This window comes from Felis catus, chromosome C1, assembly GCF_018350175.1.
Source record: "Felis catus isolate Fca126 chromosome C1, F.catus_Fca126_mat1.0, whole genome shotgun sequence".
Lineage (NCBI taxonomy): Eukaryota > Metazoa > Chordata > Mammalia > Carnivora > Felidae > Felis > Felis catus.
The window spans coordinates 83,761,359-83,779,560 of NC_058375.1; the positions used below are offsets into that span (position 1 = coordinate 83,761,359).

Below are 18,202 nucleotides of genomic sequence, written 5' to 3' on the forward strand. Positions count from 1 at the left end.
AAATAGCAGAATAAGATCAATTCTAAAAGAAGGACATCTAGAGGGGCACCTGTGTGGCTCAGTCGGTTAAGTGTCCGGCTTTGGCTCAGGTCATGATTTTGCAGTTCATGGGTTCGAGTCAGGCTCTGTGCTGACAGCTCGGAGCCTGGAGCCTGCTTTGGATTTTGTCTCCCTCTTTCTCTGCCCCTCCCCCACCCATGCTCTCTCTGTCTGTCTGTCTCTCTCTCTCTTGAAAATAATAAACATTTTTTTTTAATTTTTTTTCAACGTTTTTTATTTATTTTTGGGACAGAGAGAGACAGAGCATGAACGGGGAAGGGGCAGAGAGAGGGAGACACAGAGTCGGAAACAGGCTCCAGGCTCCGAGCCATCAGCCCAGAGCCTGATGTGGGGCTCGAACTCACGGACCGCGAGATCGTGACCTGGCTGAAGTCGGACGCTTAACCGACTGCGCCACCCAGGCGCCCCAATAATAAACATTTTTAAAGAAATTTTTTTTTTAAATGACTCCCAGAGAAGCTTAAAGTTAAATCAGAAAGAGCCTGAGTAGACTGGGGATGGTTGGCAGTCAGAAAGGTTGGGCCCAGATGGCATCATCATCTCTGTCCTGGACATTCACAATCATCATAATCTTTTTGCAGAAAATTTCACCAGGTGGAAAAGATTCTGTGTAGTGTAAGAAAGGAAGAAGTCAAGTCAGGATGGAAGTAATATTGCATTCCCGAGTAAACACGGAGTAAAGTATGAAGGAAAGGCAGTTCTCCCTATATAGCAGAGAAATATACTAAAATTCTCCATTGCCAGAGAACCCTGAGCCTTCCTGTGAACTTTGTGCTCATGTACCTGCAAGTCTACACAGAGCTTTCCTTCTGCCATTTCATTTAAGTGAGAATGCTGTTAGGATAAAAGGCCTGAAACAACTGCAGAGGAAAACTGAATAAAATAAAATAAAAATATTAGCAGCTACACTAATCAACCCCGTAACCATCAACTAATAAGCAAGCATTCTAATTATGGAATAAAGCCAATAATAGGAAAGAGAAGACAACAATAAAAAATGGGATAACTGATACCTGAGGAAACAGATAATTGAAGACATAAAAGAGAATTCTGTGAATGCCAGTGGAAAAGTACTGGAGGACATTGGGGAGGAAGTTGGTGAATGTGATTAGGGCATCTGTGTTGCTAATTGGTGCTTATGGAAGTTAGGTTCCTACTCTTGCATAGAGACTGGTAGATAGGGGCACTATTTCCTTTGGTGTTGGTGATTGCAATTCAAAAGGGTAGCTGTTAGGTGTTTGAAAAAGACATTTTTGTGTTATAAACCTGGTAAGAGGCTGGGAGAAGATTCACATGTCAAAGCGGCAGAGAGAGTGTTTACAGTTGCAAATTCTCTAAAGTAAATGCTCTTAAAAAAGGGAGGTCAAGAAGAAACATATCTAAAGAGCTGAGTGGAACAGTAAGTCCAGTTGGTCACCACTGTGTATAGAAAGTGGGCGCTGGGTAAAGGTTTCTTGATAGAATATAAGCTGCCTCTTTTTAAATTGCCATAAAACATCTGTACAAATTTCCACAAATTTATCTATAATTCTGAAGATCAGATGATTCACTAGTGAGATGTCAGCATGACTGATTCTTTCTGAAGTCTCTTGTGACGAATTACTTCTTTGCCTTTTCCCGATTCTAGAGACAGCATACACATTCCTTGGCTTGTGATTCCTTCTTCCATTTTCAGAGTTACCGGTATAGCATCTTCTCTCTCTTGTTTCCACTTTCACATCTTCTCTGACTCTGACCCTCTGGCCCCCTTTTAGGGACCTATTTATTGGGCCCAGCCAGAGAATCCAGGATAATCTCTCCATCTTAATTATATTTGCAAAGTCCTTTTTGCCACTTAAGGTAACATATTCACAGTTTTTAGAAACTAGGACATGGATGTCTATAGAGTGCCATTATTCGGCCTCCTACAACTTTGTAGCATGCTCCTTGCTTGCTGCTGTCAATTCAGGACCATTGATCTCACACTCTGCATCTGTTTCTACCCAACCTGTAGGTCTAGGAAAAAGGCTTGGGAAAAAGGGTCTACACATACATATGTAGACATGAGCACACACCACAGAATCACTAACATAGTCCCTTTGACCTGAACTGACAGTTCTCTTCATTGTATATCCGAGTCCATGTCTGAAACCCCAGAAAGCGTGACTTCCCTCGTGCTGGGGACTTCCTGGCCTCCCTAGTTGGAGTGTTATCTAATAGTCTTACCTATCCAGATGTGTTCCTGATGATGATGCTGGTTTCACTTGCAAATTCCCATGTAATGCTGAGCCCTCTGGTTTGGGATTTTAATTTCACTGGATAATGATCTTGGTGATTTTAAACATTTCCTGTTGCTTGTTAAACTGCCTGCCCGATTCAGCTCCAAATAACAGCTTTAAGTACACAAGTGAAAATTTAGCTCCTAGTATTTTACAACTACTATAATTTTAAAATCTGCTTTCAATTAAGTAACCTTGTAATTCTAAAAAGTGGTTGTGTTCCAAAGAAGTGCTGAAATGCCAACTGAATACAAGTCCACTTTATGTCTGGCAGAAACTGTATAGTTGTCATGTGGCTTAGCATTGAAAAGCTCATTCAGTAGTGGTTCTGACATGACTGGTATAGTGCGACATTTAATATTTGTCTTTATACATCTCCGCATGATGTCAGAACAATCTCCAGTAATCAAAAGAAATGAAAAGAGCTAGAATAAAGTATTTGTTAAATCTAAATATACAGAATTGACATTTTCAAGAAAATGTGCATAAGGAATGTATTGATTTAGGAAATGAAGATCATTTATGATTCTGGAAGCAGGGTAGCTTTGAGAATATGACAGTAATCTCTTTTATGTTGCCAAAACTCCATTTAAATGGAATCAGTTTTTCAATAATCTTGAAGGCAGTACCCCTTTTAGAGATATAGCCTAATAGGACTCAGTCATTAAAGAATCAAGTCCAAGTTTCATATAAAATTTCCTTCATATTAAAAAAAAATTAAAGTTAAAATTAATGCAGATAGTTGACCTTAGAAGTGAGATGTAAACTTACATAGAGTACTTGGAGATGCTGTTTACTGCAAAATATGCCTGAAATCTATCAGTTGATCACTTACTGGACTCCAGATGTGTGCAGTCATAAGAAAAAGCAGAATTGCTTTATAAAGAATAGAATCTGTCACAGTTTTATATATAAAATGTGAAGCCATATCTATGTTTTAAAATGAAATAAAGAGCAATTTATCATGAATGCTATAGCTTTTGTTCCCTTGGAATTGTTTATCCCATAATTGAGTCTTTCTTTTCTTTTTCTTTCTTTTTTTAAATAAACATCATTGAAACATTTTATCAGAGTTTCATATTTTTTGTTTATTTGTAAGACATTATATTTCAACAGATGCAGGTCAAAAATGTGCAAGTTTGGATTTTTTCTCTTTGTTATTTTATCTTATTTTTTCCCCCCAGACCATCATTCAGCCTTGGAGAATTGTTTTGATTAGAGAGAGGTCTTTGAGAGGGTTTTCAGTGCTTCATGGCTTGTGAAGGCAGGCAGGCAGTTTTCTTTTTGTCTTTTTATCTGGCCAAGGACATCTACATATTATGTCAATAGGCATACAGAAATTTGTAGGCTGGGGTTGAGCATAAATTTCTTTTTCTCCATAGACACAGAACTAAAAGTATCAAATTGAACACATTTATACATGAGAGGCCTCAGGATTTGTCCTTAGACTGCATTGGTGTATATTCTCCTTTTCAATATGTACTTTTTTAAATGCCAGGAGAAGTTTGAACAACGTTAAAGCAAATGCATTGATGACATCCACAGGTTTTATTTCAGTCCCTGGAGTTCTAGCTGTGGTTTACATCTAGCCCATGAAGCCTGATTTACTCACTAACCTTTCTGTTAGATACCTGGTGATTTTATTTTTCATCAGTGTAATGGTTCTATTGTCCCCACTAAAAGATACATGTTTAATTGAAACTTCTAAAGAGGATGTGAAAACATATATTTAAATATGTTTATCAGATATTGCAAAGAACTTTTGAGGTAGTCAAAAAATGTTTCAAGTGAAAAGAAAAAAGCCTTTATTTATTTATTATTTTTATTTTTTTCACTGTTTGTAGTGATACTGAATGGCATTGTTTTGATTGATGTAAAATAGTGTGATAAAGGCTGTTAGATGACTAGCTGGGATCTATCAACTTGAATTTATATGTGGAATAATTAACTTGATACTAAGCAAGAGCAATCCTCCAAATTCCAACATAAAGTTGTAACACCAAGCCTGGTATGAGGTCGTTCAATCAAACTCATTGTAGCAAATAGGTTTCTGAATGTGGCTTCTCCTTTCTTGCAGAGAATGGACTGATTATTTTCCCAAACAATAAACATGTTTGGTTTTTGAAACTGATTACTCTGTTGTCTCTATTACTCACAGATCAGCTGGCTCTATTCGGTAACAGAGGTAGGAGCTAAACTCATCTTAGTTGTTGCCCACAATTTATGAAGAGATAATCCAGTTCATAGGAAATGAGGTACTTCAAGTATTCGGCGAATAGAAAGTATTTCTCTGTCAGCATGGATTCAGGTTCAAATATGTCTCATACTGATCTCTGGACTGTTGCTGTATGCCACGTTGATCCATGCAGGAATAATTGTAAAGAGCTTCCAGGATTTCTTTTACTATCAGAAAAAAACACCCTCGAATCACTTTGCCCAAGGTGTATAGTGAAAAACATGAGTCTGAGCATTTTGAGCTTATAACCATGGATAAGGTGTGTAATTTGTTTGGTGCTGAGTTCTGTGACACGAAAAGTAAATTACTATTGGGAAGGATATGGCGGGGGAGATTCTATTATAAAAAAAAAAAAGATTTTTTTTTAGCAGCAAGGGTTTTTAAGGTTTAAATTTTTATTTCAAATGTGCTAGCTTGAATTTACTGATCAGTCCATTGTCATCCCTTAAAAGCATGTGGTTTTTAAATTGATGAAACTGGTGAATACAGGTTATGCCTTTTTCTTCTGTCAATGTTATGAAAATATCCTGGTGGACTAGAAGAATTGCCAACAAATTAAAATAAATAGAATGTCGTAATTTTTATTCACATTGAATAGCAAATGCATATAAAACATCCCTAAGATTGTACATATCCTTTGACCCAAAGAAGTTAAGAATGTGGAAAATAATCATGTGTCTGAGCCAAGATTTTGCTGCATAACCTTGGTAGATTAAAATGGGTAAAGTTAGGTAAAACAACTTGACTGTCTGTCTGGTTATGGTCTGAGTATATATATTGAGGCATATATAATCTAGCAAAGATTTAGGTAAGGTAGATACTTTACAGCAATGATAAACTGTTATATTCAGTAAAAATGTATCAAGCACCTACTATATGTCAGACACAACTCTGGGTACTGATGATAAAGCAATAAAGAAGACAAACAGGGTTGTGATCTTACTGAATTTCCATTATATATAGAAGGATTGACAATGATAGAAAAGCATATTTAACATATATTTTAAGGGAAAAATGAAGTGTCTTAACTTGGTTCCCTGGAAGCAAATCCAACAGCAGATGATTTATGTGCTATTATTTTATTAGGGAGTGCAATCCCAGAAAACAGAAATGAGGCACAGAGAGAGTGAGGCCAGGGAAGAAGGGAGAGTCAATAGTTAGAGAAGGCATTACTGATATGGTCCCCACTAAGTGAAACCAATGATTGGACCAGTGAGACTGAATCCTTCTCAAGAAGCCATATAAACTATATAACCAGACTCTGGAGGATGAGGGTTGGGAATAGAAAAGGGGCTGAATGTATCTACTGGCATCTCGGTTGATCCATTTTCCCCTGTAGGAAGTTAACTACTTCATACTTCCTGGTTACTCATTAGTGAGGGTGGACACTAAGTGGGTTCATCCGTAAGGATCCCCATGTCAAGTGTGCCTATGTGAAGCAGATCCGAGACCACCCAGGAGAGGCCTGAGCATCTAGGCATGTAGAACACTGGCTGAATACCTTACAGAGTAGTATGACTACTATGATCCTATCTGTGATATAGAAATTCTTATAATATTAACAATGATTATAGTTGGGTTTTGAGAATATGGTTTGTATTGATTTTATTTTATCTGTTTTTTCTATTTTTTCCTGTAGCATGATTGATTTTATAATAAGAAAAAATTAAAAATTCATTTTCAAAGTGTGATTTTATTATTCTCCATATTTAACACATTCTCATTTTCTCCAGTAGTTGGTTATTTACTTAGATTTGGCTTAATTTACCCAAATTTATTTTGGTAAATAAGATAAAAAAGGATTATCAGCTCCAGCAAGCTGCCAAATTAATTAATAATTCCCTGTAATCTGTATGTATAAAAAATGCTAATGATCCCACTGTCATAGGATATGATCCTGAACACTAGGAGCTTGCAAGTGATAAGTAAGATAGGAAATACATGTCAACAAATATATAAAACATATAAAATATTTAGCATGTTAAATGGTAATGAAACATTTTCTATGGAGATAGATGAAGTATTGAGTGGAGAAGGAGATGTGCGTGCAATTTTAGACCGGGTGACCAAAGAATGTCTTACTGTGAAGTCGACATTGGAGAAAGTGAGGAAAGTGAGAGAATGATCCTAGAGATAATTTAGGATTGGAAGAACTTCCCCAGGGAGGAAACAAGTGCAAAGCTTTGAGATGGGAGGGTGCCTGGCATGTTCAAGGGACAGCAAGGAGGCTGGGCTGGGGAAACTGAGTGAGAAGAAAAATAGAACTACAGTGTTTAATACAGTAAGTGCTCAATAAACTTTAGTTGAATTGCAATAAATCTAGTTTTGAAATTGTGTATATATAATATATAGTTCTAGGTCTTAGTATAATGTATGGCAGAGAGTAAATTGACAGAATTAATGAATTCTCTTATTCTTGCAGTTTCTAAGAATCTAATTTATATTTTGGAAATATTTCATAATTTCACAGTTTTATGTATTGACGCTTGCTGTACTTTGTTTGACTCCTTGTTAGATGATAAGTTTTATGAGAGCAGGACTATGTGTGTTTTTATTCATTAGTGTAGTTCCAACCTGGAACGCTTTTAAAAGAATAACTTGCTTGGGAATTTCAGGGACAAGTAAGTTCAAGGTGTACATAATGTAATTAGTTGGATTTAAATTCACTGTAGGGACACCTGGTTGGCTCAGTCTGTTAAGTGACTGACTCTTGATTTTGGCTCAGGTCATGATCTCCCATTTTGTAAGATCAAGCCCCATGTCAGACTGTGTGCTGACAGCATGGAGCCTGCTTGGGATTCTCTTTCTCTCTCCCACTCTCTACCCCTCCCCCACTTTTGAGTGTGTGTGTGTGTGTGTGTGTGTGTGTGTGTGTGTGTGTGTATACCTACGTGTGCACATGCTGCCTCTCTCTCTAAAATAATAAATAAATAAAATAAATAATAATATTTATTAAATTATTTAATAAATAATTAAATTCACTTTAAAAAAATTTTAAAAAGAGCAATCGTTGGTCTTCTAAGCAGAAATATTCTGAGATAAATTGTGGGAAGGATAGGGAAAACCATGTGAAAACAGGCAAAATGGCAGCATGATGAAGGCTCTCCAGATCAGATACATTGATCTGGCAACAGTGGCCAATTTAGAGGAAGGTGAACAATGCTCCTTCTTCATAGCTTCCTTCACTCTGGTGTATTTTATTCAGATATGTAGAGTGAAAATAAACCCATTTTTATTTATTTTTTATTTTTTTAATACAAAATTTATTGTCAAATTGGTTTCCATACAACACTCAGTGCTCATCCCAAAAGGTGCCCTCCTCAATACCCATCACCCACCCTTCCCTCCCTCCCACCCCCCATCAACCCTCAGTTTGTTCTCAGTTTAAACCCATTTTTAAAGGAACACAGAGTGCCAGCACGATCTTATTCCATATTCATATTTGGTGCCTCAAGGCTTTCAAGTAGAATTGTCCTTCTACTCTGAATGTTTTCCTCATTACCCCTCCTTTTGCCAGCTAGCCTACTCAGTTTTCAGGTTTCAGGACAAATACCATTTCCTCTGAGAAACCTTACCTGTCTCCAAGACTAGTTCAGATCTGCCTTCTTATATGCTCTCTTGGCACCAGGTTTTCTCCAGGATACCTTTCAACTGTGCTGCAATTAAATAACCACTAGGAAATTAAAGGTTCAGCTTGGTCTTCCCCATAGAGATACGTAAGGTCTGAAGCACAGGGACCATCTCTGTCTTGGTCATCTCTTTGTCTCCAATGCTTGGCACATCTTTGAAACATAGATGGTCTACAGTTAAGAGAGGTAAAAAATTAATTGTTCAGATAAGCATAATTTTAACAAAGGTCACAGAAAAGATCCAGTCTCAGTTACTTTTCTAAAGAGTCTTAATTTAAGAATATAAACTGAATCAGGTTATACAGAAATAAAGTGCCTATAAATGGGAAGAAAACAAGTTAAAGCTCTGACTGCTGGAGGTACTTCCAGTTACACTAAAAATATCATCTAGTATCTTATAAATACTCTGTCATGCAGATATGATCGAGTTAACTTACCTCACAGAAATAATGAAAATCTGTCATATATCAGCTTCTGCTTCTAGTAATACTCTGATGCCAACTATGTGTCTCTTTTTAAAGATTGTAATGCTTTATTTTTGATATTGGTTCAGCATGAAGTTATAGCAAACTACAGAATTCTGTTACAATTACCAAACACTGCATAATTTCTGTCTAATTATACAGAACTAATGTGCAACCTCTCTGTATTAATAATAAAGCAATTAACCTAAAATACCAAATTGGTGTGAGTTCCTTGACTATTTTCTTATTACCACAGTCTGTTCCTGGTTTTGAACAATTGTACATTGTACTTTATAAATGTTAACTGCAGATAAAGTTTATCTTTATATCTATTACAATAGCCTTCACACTCATCACCTCCAATGTTCTCACCTTTCCCATTCCCTAAATTTGTGTGTATGAAAAAGCTGACGTCTGCAACAGGAGTTCATTATAAATCAGATGAATTTATGGACAATTAGAAATGTTAAGAGACATAATATTATATTACCATAATCTTTTGCATTTATTTTTCTCCTTTTTTTTAAATACCAATAGATCTTGTAGGAGACACTTCCATTGTGTCTGACACTTCTGATGTTATGGTGTCAATGTAAGTATGTGTGAAAACCATTACCTTGTCAATTCTGTGATGTCAATGGCAACTTGATGTCAATGAAAATGTATAAGGTTCTTCCATTATCATTGTAACAGCTTCTGTAGTCTTTTAAATATATCAAAAGACACTAGTCTGTAAGAAAGACTACCGAAAATTGCTGCCTGAATTTCTTAAATTTAAAGCTGGGGTATTGCATTATGATTTCTCTTTGCAGACAGCAGTAGAAAAAATATGTAGAATCACAAATAAATAAAATAATAAGTAGGTTATTTTGTGGCTAAGGTTGTAAAATGACTTACTGTTTTGAATTTTTAGAATTCAAATGGCTGGTGCACATAACAGGGAAAATTCTTATTTATAAGTGGAAATAATGAAGAGAACTTCAGCTGTAGACAATGCTATGTTGAAAATATATTATGAAATACACAAAAAAGTAGGAAGGTCACTGGAAGCAATTACCTTACCTAAAATTATGCCCATCAAAAGCAGCAGTGTCCCTGTTGTGGTATTGAACTGTTCATGTAGTGATTTCCTAGGCAGAGAGTAATCACGGCATATCACTAATCTTAGGTAAATAACACTTAGGTCCTTGTGTAATAAAATAAGTATGGATTGCTTTGTACTTTCACACCATTTATGTTTCTTTCCCATATGTATCGTGTTGTTTAGCAAGGCTCACTCATTTTTTAAACGACTCTTTAAGCATAAATTTTGCCCCACTTTGCTTTGGCAGATGTTGAGTACTTCTAAAAGTACTTGAATGGGTACTTTTGCCATACAAAATGCACATGCACATGCACATGCACACAAATAGTGGCATCATTTGCTTTAGGTTATAATCATTGGAGATGATAGGATTTGGGAACTTATAAAATATTAGGAATTTGTTTAATTATTTTTAGCAGTTTGCCTATTAGATCCTTGGCATATAAAATTCTTAGAGTGAGAATAAATTCATAAAATTTTAGGAATATGTATTGTGTATATATACCCTGTCCTTCAAAAACCTGACATTGTGAAGGGGGAAGAAATTAAGTATATAGGTTGATTACAATTCCAAGAGGTACTTTTTTTTTTTCTAGATTTTTCATCCTGAAGTCTTGGAGACTTTGCAAAAGATAGCTATGTTAGTCAAGCTGTCTTAATGTAAGTGTAGGGTTTTCTAGGTAAAGAGTGTATGGAATGACATTATTAGAAGACGAAGTGAACTGATACATAACAAAAATTCTATCAAAATAGGTGTATAGGGGCACCTGGGTGGCTCAGTCCATTAAGCATCCAGCTTTGCCTCAGGTCATGATCTCATGGTTCATGGGTTCGAGCCCTGTGTTGGTCTCTGTGCTGATACCTCAGAGCTTGGATCCTGCTTCACATTCTGTGTCTCCCTCTCTCTTGGCCTCCCCCTCCCCTGGTCATGCTCTGTCTCTATCCCTCAAAAATAAATTTTAAAAAAAGTTTAAAAAAAAAAGGTGTTAGTGTAAATGATGTGTGTTTGTGTATGTATATATATAATCATATAGCCATGCTATAAGTTGATTCATAGCCATAAAAATACATTTTTAATTTAACTTTTAGAAATTTTATACCTTTATTTGATAATCAGCTGTTAGTTCTCATCTACATTAACTGTAGATTTTTGAAAATGGTGACAGGTACATAGGTAACCAATGTATAGAGCTTCATCCTTGTTAGGTTTTCTGGACCACCACACATGGGTACGATGTGGAACATCCCTTATTCCTCTGGCCCAGGCAGCTTTGTTATGCTTGGTGTCAATGCACATTTGGAGTTCCCATCTCCTTCATGGCAAATTTCCTCTGAGTGCCCATGAGCATGCTTCTTGAAACCCACTCTGTGGATGCGATTGTGAATGTTGATGGTATTTTCTCTGGTCAGTACCTCATGGATGGCAGAACAGCCCTTCTCACTATCCTTCCTTGAAGAAGCCATTCTGCCAGGCCCTGATTGGAAAAGCACATCTCATTTTTAATTTGGGGTCAAAATCTGTTGTCTTTATTATCTGGGTCTAAATTTAGCATCCCCCCTGCAAATCTTTACTGATTATTTGGGGGGGGGCATTTCAGAATTTGTAAAAAGGACAGAAAATAATCAAAGCTTTTAGATTTCAAATGAATTAATTTGCTATTTGTGAGCAACTTGATGAAAATTTGAGAGGAAAATTAAAGTGATTGAATTAGATAAGACTTTTAAAGATTATCTATGGATTTCAATGAATGTGTTGAAATATATAATGTGTATATTCCATGATTTCCCATTTGCAGAATAATCAGGAGTTGAATACATCTTAAAGCAGATGTGTGTGTGTGTGTGTGTGTGTGTGTGTGTGTGTGTGTGTGTGTGTTGCAGACTATGGAAACTTTTCTGAAAATGCCATTTTCTATCTTACGGCATGTACCAAAAGAAGATAACATTAAAAAGGAAACCATCAAGCTTAATAGTGTCTTTCAAAGATGAAAGCCCTGTAGATTAATTCTGGTGGATATATAATGTACTTCTTTATCTTCACCCATATACAGGATTGGGGTTGAGAGTGAGAGTGAGAGAAAGAGAGAGGATGAGAATGTGTGTGTATCATCTATCTATCTATATATCATCTATCATCTCTCTAAAGACGAAGGAAGCAATAAAAAAACAATTAATGGAAAAGAGAACAAGAAACTGTTGCTACCTGGAAGAAATAATAAATATTAGGCTGAAAAGCTCTGCTCTCAACCATGGGATTTGGCATCTCTCCAACTGGAGAAGACCCTTTTAGAAAACATATTCTCCTCATCACGGTGCTCTGTTTTCCCATTTGTGAGAGTGAAAGAGAAGGCATCACTAAGAAATATGTTCTCCAAACTTTTTTAAAACAATTTTCCAATTCTGAATCAGATACATCTTTACACAGCTTGAATCACATGCCAGCAGCATAGTTCATATCCCAAATCTAAGACATTGTAGGAAATTCAAACCGAATTTTCATTCTAAAGACAATAGTGACACTGAAAAGAAACCAGAGCTGCTTACCTCAAAATGTGAATCAAACTGTGCAAGTGGGTGGTGGTTAAAAATATTCACTAAGCCTGACTTGATTTTCTTTAGGATGGGTGATTGTAATTCTTCCCTAGCATGAACAGTTTAAGTAAATTTGGGCACCTTTGTTTGCATTAACTCATTGTATGCTTTCCTGAACTTTCTGTTTTATTGTTGTCAAAAGGCAAAGATGCTGAAAGACAACACACTCCAAACTAAAAGTTGGCTTCCTCAGCTAGGGCAAGCGTTATCCCTGAGGTCAAGGACTGTCTGAATCAATAACACACCATTCTGTATAGTTGAATTTAAATGGTGAGTCAGTTCACATAATCTAAATTCTTGTCAGCTGCAGAAGAACTCTTTAAAAATACCTTGCTGTCATCTATTTCTTAAAACTGATTAGCAGCAAATTACTAGAGACCATTCTATCAATGCATCAATATATCTTGATGCACTAGCGATTTGGGCAAGGTGGTGTTTTTCTTCATATTTAGCTGCTTATCAAGTACTTTTTGATACATACATATTTATTTTCAAGCACCATTTAGAAAATATTAACTAGAGTTGCTGCATCCACAGAAATTTTAAGCCACTTATTTTGTTTCCAATTAACAAATGTATTTCAAAGGCGGTGAAAGCTGATTAAAAAACCTGCCACACATCCACTTTATAATACAAAATAATTTATCTCAAATGAAATTCAAAATTTAAAAATAGACTCCCTTTGCCAAGCATATAACAGTTAATAATGCCTTGATTTTTCTTTTTTTTTAAAAAGGCATTTGCTTAAACTTTGACATATTTAGCACACTAAATTCCAACTTAAAAATAATTTTGTATAATAGTAAGTAATTCCATTGAGCTGAGTATATCTGGTCATTATTTCCCACCATTTATGAAGAACTTATAGTATCTCAGGGACTATTTTGTGTTATTTTATTCAGTTATTGTTTTATTTTTATTCACAAAAATCCTGTGAAGTGGGTATTATCTCCACTCTGTGGATGAGAAGACTGTTGTGAGGTTGAATAACTTGTCTTAAAATCTGCCTGGCTATTAAACTTTTAATTGGAATTCACACCCAGTTCTGTATAATTACACAGCCAGTGTATGTTTAACCATACCATTCTTCCTTAGAAAAATTATAGAATCAAATACTTCTTGCGGTATTTTATAAGTGTGATTCATCCCATGTCAAATTATGTTTTTTTTAAATTTTTAATGTAAACAGAGTAGTAAAAATGTGGAAATCTAGGAGAAGTGGGAAAGAGAATTAGAGAAGCAGGTCAGTTGATGGTGTAAGTAGGGTTGTATAGATGGTATTCCTGGTCCTTCTTTCTCAAATTGTGGTCTAGGACTTCTAGTTAGAAATGCAGAATCCCATCACTATGTCAGGCCCACCCAATGAGAATTTGTGCTTTAAACAGATCACCAGGTGATTCATCACATTACATTTTCAGCAGCACTGGGCTGGGTCACTGATTTGACAGAGTAGAAACTGAGTTGGTATTTTCACTCACTTTGGAGAGCTTGAGTTGACCTGCAGTACTGTCTGTAAACCGGGTTCAGTACTCTAATGAAGAGGGAGAATGCTCAGGAGGGCTTACCATGGGATTTAGATTGGCTAGGCCACCAGCAGTCTTTCTAGCCAGGCTCAGGGGAAATCATATGAAAATAGTAGAGACTTGGCAAGCTGCCAGCCTTATCACACTAGCTTCTTTTTCTTTTTTTCTGCCCAGACCCATGTCTTATGTCCATATATGTTTTCACTTCAGCTCCTGTCTGAGCATGAAGAGAACACAGCTGGATGATGTCAAAACAGTAAATGTGAAAAGATAAATAACTGGTGAGGGAAATTTGCCCCCCTTGGTGAAGCAGTGAACAAGTGTTTCAGAGAGGAAGAGAGGGAATGAAAGTGCATGGGTGGGGACCCCTGGAAGGCTCAGTCAGTTAAGCGTCCGATTTAAGCTCAGGTCATGATCTCATGGCTCATGGGTTTGAGCCCCATGTCAAGCTCTGTGCTGATACCTCAGAGCCTGGATCCTGCTCAGGACTCTGGGTCTCCCTCTCTCTCTGCCCCTTCCCTGCTCACACTCTCTGTGTCTCTCTCTCTCTCTCAAAAATAAATAAACATTAAAAAAAATTAAAAAAAAAGAAAATGCATAGGTGAAAATGTAAAGGATTTACTCAAGACCTCTCAGAATTAATATCTGTTTGGAATCTAAATTTAATACCTAGTTTGTCACTCAAGCCATGGGTTTATTTTTTATCTGAGCGTATAATTTTCATATCATCAAGAGAAAGGGAATCTTGGCTAGATGTAAACCTTTACTAGCAAAAGATTTTTAAAGTATTAATAACTTTTATTGAATTAAAAGGGTGTAACATTAAATTATAACCTTAACTGTCATAATAATATGGCATAATAGCATAATTATGATTAAATTATTATCACTATTACATCTGTCACAGATGAATCTCCTAGATAGATGAAAAAAATCTCACTTGTTCATTATTTTATCTTCCCAGCAAGTGTCCTACTGTCATGTCACAAATTCACATAATGTCCTTGAGAGCTGGATTTTCTGTTAGAAATTCAGAGTTAACACTGAAGTATGTGAAACCCACAGATGGCAGAGTGAAATTCCTACTGAATATACATTTGATGAGATTATGTGTCTCATTTATTCCAGCCACAAAAGAAATACTTTGTCCTTATGAACTGTGCTGCAGTTAAACTTGTTTTGGTGATAGTATGTGAATAAGGATGAACTGGGTTGAAAACTTTAAAGCTTAGGGAAGTCTTGTCTTTTTTACTCTGGAAACATAGATATTCTACTGCCCCTTGAAGCACACTGCTCTTGATGAGGTGCTGTCTCATTTCCTTTTTACTTTTAAGTTTAGAGAATACATGTGATCAAATATATACCAAGGTTATCATTAATGATTTAAAGAAACAAAAAAAAAGAAAGCTTACCTTTATATAGCATATACACAGAAAAACTTACTTCTATGTGTATTACTCTCTTTATAATCTTTATAGTAGATTTTTAACTGTGTATTATTATGATTTGCAAATGAGGAAGTCAGAGTGGTTAAATGATTTGCTCAAGGTCGCATAGCTAGTAAGTGGCAGACCTATGTAAGACTTACCTAGATGTTGGATGTTTAGACTATTTTTAATTTGTTCATTCATAAAATATTTATGGAACACCTATTATATTCTAAGTATTGTACTGCATACTGGTGTACAATAACAAGGAAAGAGAAAACCTGTCATTTCTTGAAGTTTGCAGTCTAATGGCAGAGGAGAAAGGCATGTAGGGACAGACAATTAAGTATGGAAAACTGAGTAAGTTCTCTAAAGGAGAGTTTAGGCAGAGGATCTCAATGTATTGAGAGTCATCAATATCTATCCCCAAACCAAGTCCTTGAGCTGGGGATTGAAAGAAGAAAAAGGAGATACTATCATGAAGCAGAAGGTGTGTGTGTAAAAGGGATGTGGTAACTGGGATAGGGTAATATTTTGAAACAACAGGAGCAGCATATATTCAAAGCCCCAGTGTAGCTGGGAGTTTGGTATTTTCCAATTACTACATGGTCAGTGTGGCTGAAGCATAGATGGCAAGGGAAAGAGTGGAGTGGTAAGTGATGAGAGGCAAGAACTTGACTATGCATGACCTTCCAACACCCTGTGAAAGATTTGAGTCTAAGGCAATGGGAACCCCCTGGAGAACTCTGTATGTTTTAGGAGTTGGGTGAAAATGGCAAGATGTACATTTTGAAAACTCACAAGAGCTGACATGAGTGGATTAAAAGGGAAATAAGCAGTGGTGAAAATCAAGAAGAGTGAAATTTGAGGCAGCTGGATTATGACTACTAGATACCCCAACTCTTTTTTTTAATTTTTTTAATTTATTGCTATATTTATAAATAATATACATATCTCATTATTTCCTGATTTATCAATTTCAGGCATTGACTTCCTGCTAAGATTGGTGAGCATTTTATACTTCCCATTTTATTTCCCAGTATTTGCACATTTATATTTTTACTTATTGTTACTATTATTTTAGTTTTGAATATAGTTGACACACAGTGTTATATTATTTTCAGGTGTACAGCATGGTGATTTGACAAGTTAATACATTGTGATATAGTCACCACAAGTGTAGCTACCATCTGTTACCATATAACATTATTATAGTATAATCGACTCTATTCGTTATGCTGTGCCTTTTATTCCCATGGCGTATTCCTTCCATAACTGGAAGCCTGAATCTCTCACTCTTCTTAACCCATTTTTCCCATTCTTCCACGCCCCTCCCTTCAGACAGCCATCAGTTTGTTCTGTATATTTATAGGTCTGATTTTGTTTTGTCTGTTTATTCATTTGGGTTTTTTTGTTTTTGTTTTTGATTAAATTCCACTTATGAATGAAATCATATGGTACTGTCTCAATCTGACTTATTTCACTTAGCACAATACCCTCTGGGTTCATCCATGTTGTCTGAAATGTCATGATATCATCTTTTTATGGCTATATATAGATATATATACATATATATGAATTATTGCATCATATAGTATTTCTATTTTAAATTTTTTGAGGAGTCTGCATATTGTTTTTCATGGTAGTTGCACCAATTTACATTCCCAACAACAGTGTATGAGGGTTACTTTTCCTCCACATCCTTACCAACACTTGTTATTTCTTGTGTTTTTGATTTTAGCCATTCTGACAGGTATAAGGTGATATTTCATAGGGGTTTTGATTTACATGTCCCTGATGATTAGCGATGCTGAGCAACTTTTCACATGTCTGTTAGCCATCTTTATGTCTTTTTTGGGAAGATGTCTATTTAAGTCCTCTGCCCATTTATTAACCAGATTGGTGTGTGTGTGTGCGTGTGTGTGTTGATTATGTACATTCTTTATATGTTTTGGATATTAACCTCTTCTTAGATACATCATTTACAAATATTTTCTTCCATTTAGTAGGTTTCCTTTTTGTTTGTTTAATGGTTTCCATCGTGGTACGAAAACTTTTTATTTGATGTAGTCCCAATAGTTTATTTTTGCTTTTGTTTCCCTGACTATAGGAGATTTATCTAGGAAAATGTTGCTATGGCTGATATCAGGGAAATTACTGTGCTCTCTCCTAGGATTTTTATGGTTTCAAGTGTCACATTTAGGTCTTTAGTGCATTTTGAATTTATTTTGTGTACAGCATTAGAAAGTGGCCCAGTTTTATTCCTTTGCATGAAGCTGTCCAGTTTTCCCAACACCATTTATTAAAGAGAATGTATTTTCCTCATTGTGTATTCTTGCCTCCCCTTTGTCAGAGATTAGTTGACCATATACTTGTGGGGTTTTTCTTTGAGTTCTCTATTGTGTTCCACTGATCTGTGTGGCTGTTTTGTGCCAGTACCATATTGTTTTGATTACCTCAGCTTTGCAATATATCTTGAAATCTGGAATTGTGATACCTCAACTTTTGTTTTTTTGTTTTTCCTTCAATATTCCTTTGTTTCTTTGGGGTCTTTTGTGGTTCCATACAAATTTTAGTATTATCTGTTCTAGTTTTATGAAAAAAATCCTGTTGATATTTTGGTAGGGATTACACTGAATCTGTAGACTGCTTTGGGTAATAGGGATATTTTAACAATATTAATTCTTTCAGCCCATGCGCATGAAATTTCATTGTTTGTATCATCTTCAATACTTTCATCAATATTTTAAAGTTTTCACCTCTTTGGTTAAGTTTATTTCTAGGCATTTTATTCTTTTTAGTGCAATTATTTTCTGAATTTCTTTCTGTTACTTCATTATTAGTGTGTAGAAACACTACTAATTTCTGGGTAGTAATTTTGTGTCATACAACTTTACTGAATTTATTACTTCCAGTAGTTTTTTGGTGG

General features: G+C 35.7%; 1 pseudogene; it reads left to right on the forward strand.

Annotated features, from left to right (window-relative positions):
* Window positions 1-6,532: 6,532 nt before the first annotated feature.
* Window positions 6,533-18,202, forward strand: part of LOC101084640 — a 42,158-nt pseudogene continuing 30,488 nt past the window's right edge.